This window comes from Crinia signifera, chromosome 1 (assembly GCF_055691185.1).
Source record: "Crinia signifera chromosome 1, ASM5569118v1, whole genome shotgun sequence".
In the NCBI taxonomy this organism is placed as follows: Eukaryota; Metazoa; Chordata; class Amphibia; order Anura; family Myobatrachidae; genus Crinia; species Crinia signifera.
In genome coordinates, this window is record NC_139217.1 from 32,029,356 (window position 1) to 32,050,271 (window position 20,916).

Consider the following 20,916-nt stretch of genomic DNA (forward strand, 5'->3'; position numbering starts at 1 on the left):
AGCTAATGAGTCTCTATTGTTCAGTTAATTATTATTCTATCTATTAAGTCACATAATGATTATATTGAAGAACAAGATCAGGTCATGATCTTCTGCCCATTCAAATACACTTGTACAGTATGTACTGTAGTAACAGAGATCATCATTTCCAGGACCTACTATCGCAGCTCCAACTGGATCCCTCCCAACCCCTGTGGTGCACGCGTCACCCGGCACCTAGTACTCTGTGAGTTCCATCCTTACGGGTGTGGCCAGCCACCAGATGGGTGTGACCACTCCCTATAAAGGTTTGGCTAACTATTTAAGAATGCATTACATGAAATACTGCAGCCCATGCATAATAATGTACTAGATTAATCATTTGCTGTAGAAAGTACACCATAGTCCTGTGCACTGTACGGTACCATGCATACCTCCCAACATCACTGTCTGGTGAATTGGGATCTTGGGCCGTGAAGGGGCAGAGCCTCTGGGAATAGGGGCGGAGCTTCACGACACCACCGTTCACGTCACTGTGCCGAGCACTTCCTGAGATGCTGGGGATGGCTCCGGGCTCGCCCTGCACTGTTAATAGACACTGTGGACATGCAGTTTGTGCTTCCCCAACTGTCACCCACCACGGGGACACTGTGGCCCCTTGGATAACGGTACTGTATCGGTGAATGTGGGACGGGTGGGAGGTAGGAACGTGCACAGTATACAATCTGATCCCTAGAAGAGGGGGTTTATATACTGGCTGCTGGTGTTACAGAGGCAGCTTGTATGGAACAAGACAAATAGAAGGTGTTGCTTTTATTCCTGCCACATAAGAAGCAGTGTAGACTGACGGTAATGGATGGCACGCACTCCTGTCTCAGGCCTGACTCATTATCATTTCCAAGAATCTAAATGAATCAGTCGCTTGTTTTGGAAAGAGAAAATTGCAAAGAACACAATGTTTCACGGTGGAATCACAAAGAAATGCACCTCAATTAAAACAAATTGGAAAGCAGGTGTTAGTTTGTATCTAGCGGATAAACCGGCAATTCCATCATGTTTAATGCGCTAATTTGGAAGGTTAAAAACCCTTTGAAAAATATGTTACAGCCGTTCTCTGTCAAGGTTCAGTTCCGCCTGGTCCATATATAATAGGTGCACTGATAGCGCAGGGACTGCACCCCGCAATCCACTCTTACAAGGCAATATACAGATGGAGCCGCTGCCGTCTAGATCGGATCTCCAATCACCAGCCCCTGCAAAGGGAAGCGCTTGTACAAGACACTCGCAGTGGCGTAACTATAAATTTTGCTCCCCCCCCTGCCAAAAAATTGTGGTGAGGTCCCCTCCCCCCGGACTCCTCTCCAGCGTGTTTCCCCATGACAGAGAAGCTGAAGCAGGATAGAGGAAGAGAGAACAGCAGACACTGCTGCTTCCCTTGGCTCCCACGCATCCCAGGCCGCCCTAGCACGCCCATCCGCCCGCCCATCCTGTACACAGCAGCCAATAGCCGGCTCTGTGTACAGTCAATTGAATCAGTGGTGGGATTTGTCATCTCTACCATGGCAGCACCCGCGTTGTGGCTGACTCACCTCCGGTACTCAGCCAGTGGGCAGTGTCAGGCAGTAGCATATCAGTGCGTCAAGCGGGTGCCGGCGCCCACACAGACCCCACTGTGGCTTGCTCCCCCAAGCGGCAGCTGGGGCTGCCTTACAGTAGTTATGCCACTGATCGGTCCCCTCCGCTGGTCCCCACCGCTTCCCCACACCCCCTAACCCTGCCCGTCTCCCTGAAGTGGAGACATGCAGGATTCCCATCCCCGACGCCCGAAAAATGGGACGCCCACGAGGGAGAATAGCCGGTGGCAGTCGGGAACCCGTCTGTCTGTGTATTAACAGTGGGGATCCCGACGTTGGGTAAATGACTGTCGGGATCCTGTCTGTCGGGACCCCGTCCTGCACCCGGTCATGTGTGGTGGATCTGGTTTAGAGGATGATTCTAATCTACTTTCTCCATAATCATTTTCTATAAAGTTCCCTTAAAACCTAACCAGTATCATTCCCCGCTGGCAATAGCACCAAGGTCTGCTGAGGTGTTGGGGGCTTAGGATCACTTACCTGATAACATGAAAGTGCCCCTGGACTTTATAATAAAATATTGGCAATTATAGGGTAAAAACCGGACTGGACTCCAGAAAGCAGAGACGGGACAGGCTCCAGTCATCAAATATTGCCATTCCGGAGCTTGTACTGTCTGTGCCAGGTTGGGTGTCCCATTTGGGGGGTGCCTATGACAGCTGTCACCGGGGAGATGTGCAGGCAGAGATTACAGCAGTGATGGCTAACCTTGACACTCCAGCAGTTGTTGAATTACACAACCCAGCATGCCCTGCATCAGTTTTACTATTTGGCCATGCTAAAACTGATGCATGGCATGCTGGGATGTGTAGTTCAACAACAGCTGGAGTGTTAAGGTTAGTTATCACTGGATTACAACCTCCTTGTATGGTCCGGACCATTCCGAGGGGGGGGGGCTGTTCTATTTGGGGGGACACCTGTCACCGGGGGTATGGAGTATTAGGTTACCACAATGTTGGTCGACAGTCATTAGGTCTACACCATTAGATCAACATGCATTTAGTTCAACATGACATGGTTGACATGAGTCAAGGTCGACATGGGTTAGGTCGACAAGGTCATTAGGTCAACAGGGTCATTAGGTCGACATGGGTTAGGTCGACAGTCAAAAGGTCGACATGGGGTTTAAAAAAAAAAATTAAGCCGACGTCTCATGCCCTACCATCCAAAAGGGCGTGGTGGGAGAATAAAATAGTGTGCTGATCGTAGCGAGGCACTGTACTTGTATGTTCAAATATGGATAATTTTCTCCTGTGAATACAAAATCAAGAGAAAAATGTGTAGAAATAACACAAAATTTAAATATATCAAATGGGTGGGGTAGGGTTGACCCAAAAATGAAGTCGTACCACGACTCACACTTTGTGTGTGGTTACAGGTGTGTAACGGTTTCTTTAAGGTCCACCAACGTGATAAACAGAAAGGTAATACCAAAAGAAAGATGAAATCACAGGTGCATACCGTACTCAACTGATTAAACAGGAGTTTGAAACATATAAAGGTATCTTTATACCAAGGATCCCATACTCATAATTAGGAAACAATGAAGGCACTTCGTACCATACTCACAAGAAGTACTGGTACCATAAACGCATAAAGGTATCTTGTTGGTGGACTGGTGAGTGGCAAGGTTCCACTGGTAAGGTCCCCACGTGGCAGCAAGTGGACCCAAAAATAAAGGGATGACCAGTCTCAGTAACAAGATTTATTTTTAAAAAAGCTGTAATCGTGACCCATTGGCCAAGGGCACGGTACAGATTAAAAGGTAAATGTACAACCAAATGTATACATAAAAATCACAAAAACTCACTTGACATCCATGTCACAGGCTCCCCCACCGGACAAGACACCGCCAGACCCGACACTACAAGCTCTAGAATGACACAGTTTGATGACTGCATTCTGACTGCTCCAGAATTACAGGGTCTGATCTGCTCACATGCCACGACGCAGAACATGGAGCTTATCGGACATATCCAACTAATAAATATGCTCCAGTTATTTATTTTGTATTATTCCTCTCAGTAATAAACAATCTTGCGTTACACCGACACCCTTCCAATAGCACTCGCCCCAGTAGGTCCTGATTCCCATTACCACAGCTAAGCATATCTAACAATAAGTCCTTGACATATAGACACAAGGTTATTCTACAGACTGTCCTCCAGTCCTGACGGATCCGTTCAGCATCATTAGCCAGCACCTTACCATATGTGGCCATAAAGAAAATGCAGAAACTGTATCTATTGACTAAACCTACGAACTGAACCTAATGTTCTGTGACGTTAGCAGCAAATAGATTTAACGTTATTTTCAGTGCAGGTTACTGTGCAGTAATTGAGTCCATTCTGCTGCCTCCAGTGTACACGGAGCACTTGAAAATCCCGTAATGAGCCATAAAGGTCACTGCGGGATGTTCACCGTAAATGAGAAGGTAATGGCATTACCGCAGGCCCAGCTTCCCTAACATTCTGTACCGCCGGTTATCAGGGAAAGAACACAGTTTATAGCATGTAACCTTTTGGCCAGAAGGTCAGTACGCCGGTAATGACCACTTTAGAGTAGTCTCCATGTTGTCAACATCATCATCCATATTAAAAAGTACTGAATTATATATATATATATTGTTAAGAACACAAATTGATTGCAAATGATTGTTTTACTTACTTGGACAGAAGGCAGGGATCTACTGTATAGAGCTAATTGTATGCATGTAGGTAGGTATCTATCGAACACTTAGCAGTAAGGGAACATTATATATACAGGAAGGTGGATGCTAAGCTGTAGCAGCTGCAACTTTATCCACATTCGCTACCGCCAAAATGAAGCTACAGTAATCCTCCAACTGATGGTCTGTCTGCTGAGACGGTGCAATTTTAATCTGCTGCGGTGCACCAACAAGCGAACATTGGCCACAGCACTACACAAAGGAGCACCAGCGAGTGGACATCAGGTACTGTACTTCATTGCACAAAGGTGCACCAACGAACGGACATCAGGCACACCAATGTACAAAGGTACACCAATGAGTGGACATCAGGCACACCATTGCACAGAAGTGCACCAAGGAACGGACATCAGGCACACCATTGCACAGAGGTGCACCAAGGAACGGACATCAGGCACACCATTGCACAAAAGTACACCAATGAGTGGACATCAGGCACACCAATGCACAAAGGTGCACCAAGGAACGGACATCAGGCACACCATTGCACAGAGGTGCACCAAGGAACGGACATCAGGCACACCATTGCACAGAGGTTCACAAACGAACGGACATCAGGCACACCATTGCACAGAGGTGCACCGACAGAAGGACATCGGGCACACCATTGCACAAAGGTCCACCAACGAACGGACATCAGGCACAACAATGCACAGACGTTCACCAATGAACAGACATCAGGCACACCATTGCACAGAGGTGCACCAACGAACGGACATCAGGCACACCATTGCACAGAAGTGCATCAACAAACGGACATCAGGCACACCATTGCTCAGAGGTACACCAACAAACGGACATCAGGCACACCATTGCTCAGAGGTGCACCAACGAACGGACATCAGGCATACCATTGCACAGAGGTGCACCAATGAACCGACATCAGGCACACCATTGCACAGAGGTGCACCAACGAACCGACATCAGGCACACCGTTGCACAGAGGTGCACCAATGAACCGACATCAGGCACACCATTGCACAGAGGTGCACCAACGAACCAACATCAGGCACACCATTGCACAGAGGTGCACCAACGAACCGACATCAGGCACACCATTGCACATAGGTGCACCAACAAACGGACATCAGGCACACCATTGCTCAGAGGTGCACCAACGAACCGACATCAGGCACACCGTTGCACAGAGGTGCACCAATGAACCGACATCAGGCACACCATTGCACAGAGGTGCACCAACGAACCGACATCAGGTACACCATTGCACAGAGGTGCACCAACGAACCGACATCAGGCACATCATTGCACAGAGGTGCACCATCAAACGGACATCAGGCTTACCGTTGCACAGAGGTGCACCAACGAACCGACATCAGGCACACCATTGCACAGAGGTGCACCAACGAACCGACATCAGGCACACCATTGCACAGAGGTGCACCAACAAACGGACATCAGGCTGACCGTTGCACAGAGGTGCACCAACGAACCGACATCAGGCACACCGTTGCACGGTGTTAAGTTTAAGTTAAACATTCAACCCTATTTCTGCTCCTTTATACTTAACTAAATGTCCCACATTGGGAAAATCCTTTGATGGTGAGTGTCTAGTGAGTGGATTTGCCGGGAATCCCTGCTCTACAGTAGCCAAGGCTTGCACGCTGCAGAATTTCACTCTGGTGTATAACTGATTGGTGGGCTCCGAACATTAGCAGCCATTCAGGTCTGAATGAGGCCCACGGTATGACGTTGCAAGAACCTGTCCAAAACATGCCCGCACCCACCGATACCATGCCATATGTTTATAACAAGGCTTTGCATATTTGTTGGGCACAGGCGGTGCCACGTGTGACCTGTTTGCCCATTGTGATAACCGACAATAATTTATGCCGTCCCTGTCTCCGTGTAAAACTTTTTGGAATGCTCATACTGCGGCTTAGATAACAGCGGCTGCGGGCCTTGTATACTAATGTTATTTGCAAGGCATTAAACTCAGGCAGATAACAGTGACGGAGAAAGAACACAATTAACAGCTTGAGGTCTAGAAGGCGCTGACTCGTTTTCAATCACATTTATACGGCCCTGTGCCTCACTTCATCTAATTGTGTACAGTCATTTCCCGCTGCAGCTCTATTTCCACTTCATTGCCTGAAAAATAAAGGGAAACGTCAAATCTAGAATTATGGAGAATTGTCTGCAGTATGATAATCAATAGAATTTAACCGCTGTATCCTCTAATATTATATAACCTGACGTAAATCAGAATCAGATTCATTGTATTTCTATACACTGCGAGGTGTTACGGCACCCCCGGGCAAAAATGTCACCTTCCGGCTCCCACTACAACCCACGCATCAATACCAACTCTCCGGACGCTCTGGTGAAGGTGGCGTCTTAGAAGTTCCAAACCTGTGTTAAATCCCAAACCGATGGACAATAAGTAAGTTTCGCAGTTTATGTAATGTGTACGTAAACTGATACCATTTATTCCTAACTACGGGCGCCACGTAGTGAACTTTATCAGCGTATCTCTCACGCTAAACCGATACCCTTATGGCGGTATCCTTTTGCAGTACTAAGTATTTAAATACACCAGGTATAATTCTTTTAAACCATTCCGCTTATTGAAAATGATTACATGAGACTTGGTATAAATTCCAGAGTAAGGTTCCTTTGCCGTATGCAGAGGGCGGCATTTCGTCCCTCACCCCTGCATGGAGGTGAGCGTAGGTGCTGGAGCGGTCAGGGGTGTCAGTGCCGCGGGGGTACCTGCGGCGCTGTGTATAAAGCTGGCGGTGGGGTCCCTGCAGTGAATAGAAAATAACTAGCGCTGAGATTCAGCCAATCAGCGTGTGGCCAGTGTTTTCAAAATCAGAAGCTCTTCCCGTGCCGCCGCATAGCCCGGCGGATAGCGCTAGTTATTATAGCCAGCTTTATACACAGTGCCGCAGGTACCCCCATGGCATGAACGGACACCCCTGCGCGCTCCTGTCAGACGCTGGCACGGATCCCCCTGCCCACTCCCCAGACGGCGCAGCAGGTACCCCCCGACTCGTCTGGGGCGCTCCGGTGCCTTGCACCGGCCCTGACCGTATGTATTGAGTCCCTAATGGACAAAGGGGTAACAGAATATGAAACAACAACACCATGTACAATTCTCTACACAATACTTAACAATAACTAAACAAAAAGGGGGAAAAACAGATTCAAGCACAATCAGCCACAGTACAACTACAACAATACAAAAGCACAGTTACCGTATCTCAACACGCTGCGCTACTCGGTTCGAGTATCTGTATTCAGTCCTGAGCACAGTCCAAAATAGAAGATAAAAGAGAAAGTCCTAAATCCGTGCGCAATATTATATAGGGGACAGACAATAGGGTACAGTAAAGTTCTTCATTGGCCAAGAGGTCAGGTTTCGCTTCTCCTGATTATTTGTGAGTGTGTAGTATGGGTCTATGTGTATTACCATGTCTGACTTCTGGGTTCCCACAATATTCCTACTTGCTTCTATACACTATTTACGTAACTATGCGAACCAAAATGGCGGCCAGAGTATGCTAGTGTGGTGTAAATGCAACACAACTTCCATTCAACAAGGATGCCTCTCTCAGAGTAATACTGTACTTCATTTTGGGATACTCAGGGGATCCCTCCAGATTCCGATGCCACTAGGCAGTTGGCCCTGTCTACAGAAAATCTTAGATTCTGGAATGCCCGAAATTCATTCTAGAACTCAGTGTTCTCATTGATTCTGAAATGTGCTTTTCTTTCCCAATAGTGCTGTTTTACTGTCGGAAAGTTTGGGTCTGATTCTAGTTAGCTCTGTAACGTCAGCTTACCGAGCATCTGAGACGCAGCCCTGCCAAACACATGCCCACCACCGATTACCTCGTTACAACGCGAGGGGATGTGTAATGAAAACACATCCCTCGCATGCCTCCACTGCAGAATAAATCATTCAATGGTCGCCAACCAGACCCAGAATCAGCTTTATTGGCCAGGTATACTTGCGTATACTAGGAATTTGTTTTCGGTTTGCTGTGCAGCAGCAAGGAGGGTAACATGTAAACAGTATACAGTATAAACAATAAACAATATAAACAGGTGGGGGAACATGTACAGCAGCGGTTCTCAAACTGTGGGTCCTGACCCCAAAGTGGGTCCCGACCTTCTCAGCATGTGGTCGCGACTCCATGTTGCTGACCATTAGGCTGGTGACTTTTCAAATCTCAGTGAGTGATTCAAAGAGTCTGAAAAATCTGTAGAGTTGTCGGTTATTTCAGACTCCTCCCATCACTCTGTGTCTTCAAAATGCTGCCATGTATGTGCTGTCTGCTGACTACACATGTCATGTGATGGGTTATGGTATATTAGACTCCTCCCATCACTCTGTGTCTTCACAATGCTGCCATGTCTGTGATGTCTGCTGACTACACATGTGATGTGATGACCTTCTGCAGTAAATTGCTGGGGTCCTGTCATTATTTTTATTGTCTGATGGGGTCCCAGAGCAAAATAGTTTGAGGACCGCTGATGTACAGTCATACAGAAAGATATTTCATGGGGACACAATGTTTCGAGTTCACGTGTCAGCCGGTAAACCGCTTGAGAGAAGAAACTTTTTAGGCTTCTGGTGGACCTGGTGGGAATAGCCCTGTAGCGTCTGCCTGATGACAGCAGGTTAAACAAGCCATGGCCAGGATGTTCTTGGTCCTTGACTATCTTCGTCGCCCGCTTTTTTGCTCTGGACTGGTACAGGTCCTGGACAGAGTGAAGGTCCGCCCCGATTATCTTCTCCGCAGTTCTGACTACCTTTTGGAGTCTGCATTTGTCTCTCTCGCTGGCGGAGCCGTACCAGACCAGTATTGAGGAGCACAGTACAGACTCCACAATCGCAGAGTAGAAGAGGAGCAGAAACTTCTATGGGATGTTCAACCTTAGCTCGTTCATCCCCATCAGGTGGAGCTCCTATCCGCCAGCCTGCACCAGCTCAGGATATCTGGTGGTTCTTCAGGCTGGCTGACAGGTGCGCCGTCTGCAACTGACATTGTAGAACAATCACCAATCAGATGCCATTCAGAAGCAGCACTGGGGGGAAGGGAGCTTTGGTGATGGGTGGACAAATGTCCTGTTGCCCTCACTGTGGTGGAAATTTACTGGAGATGGAGTTCTATTTCAGATGAGATGTTGCTCTGGGCAAACAATCACTGTTGGTGTGCCTTGAGGACCATGGTTGGGAATGCCTGTTATAGAAGGTGCTAAATACAGTAAGTAAGAAGTAGGTTCTGATTGGTTGCCCATAGCAACATACCATGTGAAACAGAAATCTCATCTTTGTAAATTTCCACCATGACAATACTTTTATTACAGGAAAAAGTTGATACAAAAGTGAGTGTAACCTTCATATTATATATACAGTGAAGGTTTATGCCTATAATAACAGTTATGATTGAAGTTCCATTTCTGCCCATTGGAGACATAAATGACACATTTCGAAGTGACTAGTTTCTTTCCCCTTCCGACGGGCGCGCGGCACAAAATTCCTGCACAAAGGATAATTTTCTGCAGCTGCCAACTTGTAAAGGACTTGCTTAAATTAATCAGGAAGCGATTTCCCATTCAGTCCGAAATGATGTTTTCCTTGCTGCACAAAGCAGAGGCGAGAAATGTCTTATAGCGTTTCAATCTGTTCCGCACCAAATCGGGAATATAAATGGGGGAAGAAAGGGGAAAAACAAAGTAATGCACAAATTGTCTTAGTGCTCGCAGTGAGGGTTCATAAATAACAGCAGAGTTTTACCAAGAATCAAGAATTGCAGTCGCTAGACAGACATACCTCCCAACTGTCCTACTTTTCATGGGACTGTCCCCTTTTTTGGGGATTACTCACCCGGGCCAGCATTGGGGGGTGGGAGCAGGGAATAAACACTGTGGGGGGCGTGGCTAGCAGCATACACAGAACTGGCGATGCCCCCCGATATCTCATATATAAATGTTGGGAAGTATCAGTGGCGTAAGTTTTTCCCAGTTGCCCAGAGGCAAGATAAATATTGGTGCCCCCAAATAGATCAATCAGTAAGATGTCTATCTTCAGTAAGACAGGTCATGGGTTCTAATACAGAGTGTGACACTTTCAAAAAATTTCGGAGGAGGAGTCAAACACAGAAGCGATATCAATGGCTTTTAATTAACTGATTCAAACTCACAGGGGATGAGAGGTGCCCCCTTGGGAGCAGGAGACCAGTGGCAGATGACTCCATTGCCTCCCAGAGTACGCCTATGGGAAGTATGGATAGATCAATCATAGAGGTTCCGTTAGGACGTGTCTGGGCCATGAAATAACCAGACTGGAGGAAAGCAGGATTGGTGCGATTGGTGTGATCAATTTGTACAAAAAGGGATCATGGCTTAGGCCGACACCTAAAATAGGTTGACATGCTTGAGGTCAACATAGATGGAAGGTCGACACAACATTAGGTCAACAGTCTCTAGTTCGACAATTAAAAGGTTGACACTTTTTTGTCCCGAATGTTGACATGGTCACCATATCTGTGCACCGCATGTCCTCGCACGGCTCGCTGCACTTGCCATACTTTGGGCACACTATTGTATTCTCCCTCCATGCCATAGTGGATGGTAGGGCATGAAATACTTCCTGTCGGCACATGTCGGCTCCAAAAAAAGGTGAAAAACCCATGTCGACCTTTTGACTGTTGACCTAATGCTTGTGTTGACCTTCCAACCATGTCGATCTTAAGAATGTCGACCTATTTCAGGCATCGACCTTAGCCAGGTTGACCTTCAGTAGTCTACTCAACACATGTCCACTTTTTGTGTGTCCAAACCTTTGACCCTCCAGCTGTTGTTGAACTACACATCCCAGCATGCCCTGCAACAGTTGTAGCATGGCCACATAGCAAAACTGTAACAAGGCATGCTGGGATGTGTAGTTCCACAACAGCTGGAGGGCCGAAGGTTCCCCATTCCTGATGTAGATGATAGATTGGGGAACAGAAACATTCTGCTTCCTGACACCTCAGTGCGGCCTACAATTCTACTGTCATATTCTCTTATGGACTCTGCTTAAGCGAGATTACAGTAGGCTTCGCCACCCAAAGTCAAGGGGGCGTGTCACACTCTGCTTAAAGGGCGTGTCTAGCTCCACATATGGGCGTGTCTATGTTTAAGTGCTTGATGTTGCAGCAGTGGCGTAAGTTCGCACTTGTTGCCCGGAGGCAAGATAAATATTGGTGCCCCCCCACATGCACACACACAGCACCTTATATGAATATAGGTATGCATGTGTGTAAGTATGTATGTTATGTTTCAAATAAGTGTGATGTCTATAGGCCTACTATATATATAAGTATATTGCGACATTGAAGGCTTTCAATGAACTGATTTAAATTTGCAGGGGAGGAGAGGTGCCCCCTTGGGAGCAGGAGCCCAGCAGCAGATGACTCCATTGCCTCCCAGAGTTACGCCTCTGTGTTGCAGGATATTTCTATACAACATTAGTAACAATATATTTTGGGAAGCTTTGCTACTAACATTGCTGTCTGCAATATGGAGTATACATTTGCTCTGATATTTTCCCCCTCAGCACGGTATACCTCATTAATGTGATGTCTATGCTATAAATTCTAAATGCAATTTGACTTTGTGTGAATTCATTCCAAAGCATATAAGTATGTTTTCAGTGTATTGTTATTTTATGCTGATTTACATACCAGTATAGCATTAGCCAAATCATTATGGACATCAGATACTCTAATTAAACAAATGTTTAATGTTATTACCCTAAGTTACAAATGTTTAAACATCTTAAATTACAGCTCACGACAAGCAGCAGCATGCTATGGATGAGTGCAAACCAGCACAGATACCCACTGTTATCATGTGATGCTGTCTGTCTCTTTCTCTGGTCAGAGGTTCCCACAAGGAAGGGGGGGGGGGGGGGGGTAAGGAAAGTAATCAGCAGGGAATCATAAGCAGCTACTGGAAATCACAGTGATTACAGCAAATTACTGCCCCTGCAAAGAAACTCCTAAATGGCACCCCTGGCAGAATCTGAAGAATCAGGGGGATTAGGAATGCAATGCCAGACAGCAGGAGATTTATTGCAATAATGGGAGTCTCCTGCAAGATGTGGGAAGGTAGGCAACAAATAAAATAATAGAATAAAGTAAATCGGGCACAAGCTCCCGATTAAATTAACTTTCAACTACTACGACAGAAACTGAAATTAATAATAATTTAGAGAGAGCTTTAAAAATGTAAACAAATTTAATTTATATACAATAAACCATTGTAGACATACATTAATAAACACATGCGTTAAGCAAAAATTTAAATCCACATTAGGGTCAAATAAGCAGTTCTCGTATGAATAAAATAATGATACATAGATTAAGAAAACTGATGGCTGATTAAGCCCAAAAGTCACATAAACCACTGAAGGGTTCTGGAGATTCTGATACTTTAAGTAGCTAGGTGGTATTTTACTGTAAATCTGGGGTTGGGGTATTAGCCAATAGGGTGAAAGAGGGGAGAAGTTGGCAGATAGAAAGTGATAGGAAGTGATGTAACAGTCCTCTTTGTGCTTTTTTGTGTATGTTGGGCGGCGGCGGTAAAGAACGGTCGCTTGTTTATTAGGTTTAAGTAGTTATTAGTGGGTGTGCTCTCCTGACATTGTTATATATCATTAAGCCCATCGTCGTGGGTGGGAGATGGGTTACACCACCTGCACGGGTGGGTTGCCAGTTGGAGAGTTGATCACCAATGGCTGTTTGGTATGTGTGTGTGTCAATTAATAAATTTGACATTACTTTTTGAAACGCCAGCACCATTGTCCGTGTTTTTCTTCGTTAGTGGTTAAGTATATTAAAGTGTTAAGTTAATTTAAAGTTTTGTGCATAAAAGATACCCGATGGAGATTTTAACAAAAACCGCAATAGTTAATATTTAGTATCAGGCCAGCCCACCATTGCAACGGCGCCAAATTTGTCCCCTTCCGATCAATGTTACATTAGGCTCTTAAAACAGGGTAGGCATTTAAATATATAGACAGATTTATGCACTATATGAGTTTATCAGTTTAACCCTGGTGTGGTACCATGAAAATAGTTACGTTGCTAGTACCATGGGGTCCATGTTACCCCATGGTAAAAAATGTACTAAATATATCACCAGATTAAACAATGTTTATTAAAATGATTTGTTTTTATCCAAATTATATTACACAACACTTCATGTGTGAGTTTCTGATTATTTTACATCATCTGACTCAGTGGCGTACCTAAGTTTTGGGCGCCCCCCCCCCCGCCGCCGTCCCGCCAAGCACCCCCAATCCCACGCCGCCCCGCCGCCCATGCAAACCCCCCCCCCCCCGAATCCCCTGCAGCCTTACCTATCGCGCTGGTCCCGGCGGCTACGTTCTTCTTCTGCTGAGGACCACCACAAAATGGCTGCCCCCATACAGCAGACAGTTTCAGAGAACTGTGTGCTATATGGGGGCGGCCATTTTGTGGTGTTCCTCAGCAGAAGAACGGAGCCGACGGGACCAGCGAGATAGGTAAGTCTGCAGGGGATTGGGGGGGGGGGTGTAACTATAGCACCGCAGCCCCCGGCGCCCCCACGTGCACAGCGCCCCCCCCACGGTGGCGGGGGCTGTGGTGCTATAGTTACGCCGCTGATCTGATTATCATTATCACTGTAGGCCTAACTTTTTCTATTGGTATTTGCTGTGCTCTTCATGCACAAAGTTATTGCACTCCTTACAGATGAATTTGGTTTTCTTGTCCTTTGAATTGGGACAAATGTAACATCTCTGTCCTGGATAGCGCTGGGCAGTGCTTGGAGCTGATGAGGATTCCTCTGGTAAAATGCTGCAACTGCGAATGATCTGTTTGACATCTTGCGGTGTTTGCAGCACTTCCAATCTCTGACGTACATGATCATAGCAAGGGCCAGTTCCTTCAATAATTTTTGTCGCTTATCTTTCCTACGTTCTCCAAAAGTGGGCACATTTTTAGTGAAAATAACAAATGCGTTCAAAGCAGTGCTGTCAATCATTCCATAAAAGACCCTCATTGGCCAACGGTTTGAACAGTTTGTTTTTCTTGCCACGGTGTACGAGCTGCACATTTGATCATGACCGTCGACACCACCTTTTTCCTTGTTGTAAAATGCATTTATTTCTTCTTTTCCAGTATCATCATCAGTCCTTTTTTCGGGTCCATTTGACCCTGAACACAAATAACGGTAAGTAGAAAATAAACAGAAATACACAAAAACTAGCAAACGTGTGCCACATTCTTAGGAAGTCCTTACGAGAAAATACGTGAAAGGCAAGATCACTATTCCTGACAGTTTCCGAAACAATGGTTCAAAGAGAAGTCGGGTCAGATAGACCCCATGGTACCACACCAGGGTTAAAGTTTGGGACAGTTATTTAAGTCACTTGTCCTCGCACTGTATCTTGTACTGTAAGTCTCATCCTGTCTGTGTAATATCTCTCCAAATTACTTGCAATATGTAATCCGTTACATTCATAGGCGTGCGCAGCCCATTTTCTTAGGGGGTGCACCACTGAAGGGGCGTGTCCATCACTGCCTACTGGGCATCAATGCAGACTAAATAGAAGGTGATTTGTTCATGTATATGCACTTCAGAATTCCCCAGAACACATTCTGGAAACAGGGGCAGTGCACACCGAAGGTGCCCTACAATATTTTACACTGTAATGCCCATTACACATAATGTGCCCCCCTGATTATCCTTGTCTGACACTGACTGTGCCCCCCCTGACTGTGCCTTGTGTGACCCTGATGGTGCCCTGTGCCCCCTGATTGTCCCTGTCTGACCCTGACTGTGCCCCTTCTGACTGTGCCTTGTGTGACCCTGACTGTGCCCTGTCTGACCCTGACTGTGCCGTCCCTCCCAACTGTGCCCTCTGACTGTCCCTGTCTGACCCTGACTGTGCCTTGTGTGACCCTGACTGTGCCCTGTGCCCCCCTGATTTTGCCCTGTCTGACCCTGACTGTTCACCCACCCACCCCCGACTGTGCTGTCGGCCCTACTTGGTGCTTTCTGCACCTCTGGATGGGACCATTTCCCAGCAGTATTTTCTAGTAGCAGCATTATGGCAGATGCTGGGGTCTTTGGCTATGTTGCACAACCCCAAAACCTGAAGCCAGCACCCCATCTGGAGCACTTATAGGTGGGCCAAGGATGGGGAGTGGGCTGCTACAGAGGAGACACTTGGGCCAAGTGCCAGATCAACTCAACACACGCCCATGTGCCCTCAGCGCTGCTGCATCCCCCGTTCATACACTGTTACTTACAGTTACATGGAGCACTGCAACCCTGTCTCACCGCTCCCGCGCTGACGCTGTGTAGTGTGTACTGTTTAGTTCAGCTGCTGCCAGCACTCACTATCCAACAAGCCCTGCGGTGTCCAGAATTTCATAGGACAGCCGCAGCGGTGTCCTGATTACCCAGTAATGCACTGTGGGGGCGTGACCACAGTTGACAGGCAGCCCCGGTCCTCAGACCTGCTGCTGCCAGTGTAAATTGCGTCTCAGTCTACTGGTCCCTGCTGTCCGGCTCTGATTGGAGGTGCTGCAATCGTGCAGGGGGTGCCAGTCATTAGAAGGTGCCTGTGCACCCCCGGCACCCCCTGTGCGCATGCCTATGGTTACATTGGAACAAATGGTTAATTAGTGTTCCTTCTAGGAACTTCGGCGGGCAGGGCGCCGATTTAAAGGGGGCAGCGTGAAGGGGGCGGACCAGGCCCACCGACGTCACAATTTTGGGCGGTCCTGGGCCGCCGACATCACAAAAGGGGCGTGCCCGCGCCGTGACGAAAAGATGTGGGCTGCACCGAAGGCTTTGCACTGCCGGGGAAGCACTGGGCATCGCTTAGGGATGGGACATCGAAAGAAAACATCGGTCAAATGATGTTTTTCAACATTGGTTGCAAAACATCATTTAGACCTAAACATTGGTACTGTGAACCCGATGTTAACCGATGTTAACCGATGTTACGATATTTTTTCAAATAAACTGGTTACCAAAGCATATAATACACTAATAAGCTTCTGAAATGATAAATAATCCCTCTATTAAGTTTATCTTGTTGGAGGCTTACAGTTTATACACACACAATGGATGTAGGATTCATGTTTTGTGGTAAATCAAATTTGTTACGGAAGGAAAAAACATGAAGCCTTAACTATCAAACCTTTATTGCAACAACTCACAATCTGCTATTTTTACCTAGATTCTTAACTGTAGCAACAGGCTAATAACTTATGTTGATCATAGAAAATAACAAAAAACTGTACACACAGTGCAACATAGAACATACTACATTGTTGCTTAGAATAACCATCAGAACAAAGACGCTGGAGCCAGTGCAACTGCAAATTAATGTTTGAAACACGTCTGCATTTGACAAACCAGCCCCCATCCCCTCCCTCAAATAGAAACTACTGTACCTGTCACTCAGTATCTGCAGCCGCTGTTACTAATAAATCACTGCACAGAAATAAACTGTGCAAATGTCTGCATCCACAACTGAATCAGGCCCTTTGTAAGGTGCTGTGATATGCTTGCTGCATAATAATAAATCAATTGATAGATTGTAAGCTTTGTGAGCTTTGTAAGCTTTGTGAGCAGGGCCCTCATACCTTTGACTGACTGTAAATACCCAGTTTGTTGTATCACTGTCTCCTATTGTAAAGCGCAAGTAAATATGCTGCGCTATATAAGAAACTATTAATAAATAAATAAATAAATATGAAGGGAGTTCACCACAATGTCACTGCTAGTGACTATCGTATTATACTGTTCATTCTAGCACCCACTTTCTCTGAAAACCCATGCAGTTCCTCTTCCCTGCCTGGAGTGTCGCTGTCTGCTGAAGTGCTTCTAGCACAGTGTGGTCTGTATATCAGCACTGATATGCAAACCGGACCTGTGCTAGAAACACCACAGCAGACAGCGACAGTGACTCACTAACAGCACCAGTTGCAGTGAGGCAGGGGTGGGGCTGTCCTGTGTGCTGCTGCTGAATGGCTGGCCAGACTGTCTTTCACTGTCAGCTACCACCCACAGCAGCAGCACACAGCCACACACACATATGAAAGCCCAGCCAGCAGTGATACTGTCATGCTTGTTAATGTTTTTGAGTGAGCTGGCTGCAAAGCATTGAAAGCAGCACACATTGACACACAAAAGAAAAAACATTGGAAGATTGAGAAAAACATCGGGGGAGAAATCTAGCGATGTAGATGAAACATTGGATCCTCAACATTGCAGGGTTAAACATCGAACATTGGAACCATAAATCCGATGTTACCGATGAAACATCATATGATTACCCATCCCCATCTCTATCTACAGCGGCACCGGGCTTCCCTGGTCTCACCTGCAGTTAGGAAGGCAGGCTGTTTTATCGGGGTGCTGCCTGAGAGGCAGGGCGCATTTTGCCCTTTAAAAATTGCTCGCTAAAATAGCTTAGCAGAACACTATTATTCCTGCTAATTCTTTGCACAATTTGACTCAGGTGTGACAAGCACGTTGCTATTTTTTTTTGGGGGGGGAGGGGGTTTAACACCCATTACCATCTATTTTTATTCCCACCTCTGTTATTCCTCTAGAACACAACAGTTTAAATCTACATAGTACCTAACCCGTGTCTCACTGTAGGCGGACATTTCCACACGCCTCAGTGACTGCAGACTTACAGAGTCAGGCATTCAGAAATAGCATTTTTGTATGAGTCTGCAAATAAAGGTATAAGTGACAGCTGCTTTCCCTACACCTCTGCAGAATGTGCCCGGTCAGGGAGAGTACTGGTAGCTTCATACCCAGCCATGGGTCACTCTGCCTGGGGGCTGATGGCTTAACTCTGTCCCTATGCTGTAAACCATAACATACATATAACACATTTATTTATAGTTAAGCTGTGCCATTTACTGATAAGACGAACCCTATCATTTATGCTGCCTTCTGGTAGGTGACAAATCATGTAGTTGTGACCTAGAACCTTTGGCCAATAGTTATCCAGTGTGTTTGAAAAGATATAAGTGTTCATTGTCTTCCCCCTACTGTCTCCATTTACTGCAACAGAACCATCAGTCTATATCTCCGCTATGAAGTCCATCACACCCCCCCATTTGCCTCCATTGGTATTTTCTGTTTTTTTTTTTTTCTCCTCTAGCTTATCCAATATTGTGCCTGCAATCTGTTTTGTGCTCCCCCCATCTATGTATACCTGCATCTCCTGTATAGTGTTCCCCTCTCACCTGTGTGTAATCTGTATCACGGCCATGATTGTTTGCACGGGGGACCAATGTTTGTGCTCTGCACATGCGGAGGAGGTGGTGGCGGTGCTACATTATGGGAACACCCAGCATTTCATTGGTGTCCCCATGCAAACGCTGGCCATTCCCAATGGGGGGAGGGGGGGAGGTAGCTGGTGTCACATGACGTCAGCCGACCACCCTGTCTTAGGTCTGGAGCCCGCAAATATTAGTCAATCTCCACTGACTCTGGGGGCACTGCAATGTGGCATGATCTGAACTGGAAGAACTGCAATGTGGCATCATCTGAAATGGGGGCTCTGTAATGTGGCCTGATTTGAACTGGGGCATTGTAATGTGGCATGATCTGAACTGGGGGCACTGTAATGTGGCTTGATATTAACTGGGAGACTGCAATGTGGCATCATCTGAAATGGGAGCTCTGTAATGTGGCATGATCTGAACTGGGGGCACTGTAATGTGGCTTGATATGAACTGAGGGCACTGAAAGGTAGAATATTATCTAGTGAGAGCACTGTGTAGATTTCGGTTAGCTGGAGGCACTGTGTGGCATAATGTCAACTGGATCCATTACAATGTGCCATGGTATATACTGGGGGCACTGCATGGTACTGTACTGATGGAGCTTCTCTCGTTCGACGAGGACCTGGTGTGCCTACAGCCATGCGCTAGGTCCACTGTCCGCCAACAATGGGCACGTCCCTGTCTACGCCATCCGCCCGCTTTCCCGATATGGCGAGCTGGCGGACTGAACGAGAGCCGCTCCATCTGTATGTTGTGAACAAAGGCACTACTGTGAAGCATAACATTAACTAGGAAATGACTGTACTAATGGGCACTTTTATAGGTCCACATGTACAATATCAGGAACGATACGAAGCACATTAGTGAGGATTGTATAATAAGAAGCCAGTAAAGAGCTTGAACTACAGTATAAGAGGCTGACAGTTCTGTGCCCTGCCTAACTTACTGTAGGTACAGCAGAACGTTCCCCAATGCAACATTAAAATAAGATGGATTAGAGCCATTATCTATATGGCATTATACAACTGCGCTGGGATAGGTGTCTCGTCCTGATCTTTAAAAATGTTAAAATCCCTTGCGGAGACAGCAAGCTGCAGGGGTTGTGGCTGGTTTGAGGAGGTAATGACCCTTCTAATTGAAGTTCTAGAAGCCATTGTAAAGTAATACCCTGAGGTACATTTACTAGAATCAGGTACAGTATGTCCCTGGGCGGACAAGTCAGTGTAGAAGTGTAGTGAGGATTCCTATAGTTCTAGAACCATTAACCCTTAACGCTCCATCATCATCTCTTAAAGCAGACATGTTAGCAGGAGGTCCGTAGCGTATCTATAATGGGTGCACACGGAACACGGGGGCCCACACCGTGCACACAGCACCCATTTTGATCATTCTTAAAATCACCTAAGATGTACCCACTACAATGCCAGCAATGTGTGTTCCCCGCTGGTCTCCAGTGACCCCCCCCCCCCCACCCCCCTCATCATCTGTAGATGCAGCACAATCGGGGGATGTCACGAGTGATGCCGTGCCACAGAATGCACTGTATGCACTGGCCGGTTCCCTGCCGGTTCCCCATTATTAACAAGGTCGCTGATTTATAGATGAATATAGAGGGCATTCTCCAGCGCTGACGCCAGTGGATGTAGGAATGATAACACATTTTTCTGTATGGCACCTACCACTATAGATGAACCAATGAAATCATTGATATATGGTATTTCTGGAACACTCCGGTGATGTTGCTCAGCTGCTGTCAGCATGCATCGGTAGGTTATAGACCCAGCTAGGGTAATAGTGTTTCAGACAACAATCAATTTCCATAATCCATTAAGACACTTAATAACCAAGCACAGCAATCAGTGTCTACACATCCACTTACTTATCTCCCTTAACCAGTGTATTATGGGTCATTATAATACATGTATTACACTAACCCATGTACACACAGTACAGTAATGGTGGATATCTGTAACACACTTCCCTATTTTTGAAAATCATTTTCAGGGAGATTTGAGCGGGTAGAATTTCCCGCAGCGGTTGGGGGGACATGGGGTGGTGGGTCCACGGGAACGCTCAGCGTTTCATGGGAATTCCCATGGTAATTTGCCGGGGACGTGGGTGCGGGGGGCGGGCAGCGAATGTCAGCTGCCTGCCCACTTCCCGTACAGGGCGCCGGAGATTCACGTGCACAGGGTTTTAGGGTTCCAGCACTACCTTTACCTACCTTACAATTGCTTGGCGACCACTTACTGTC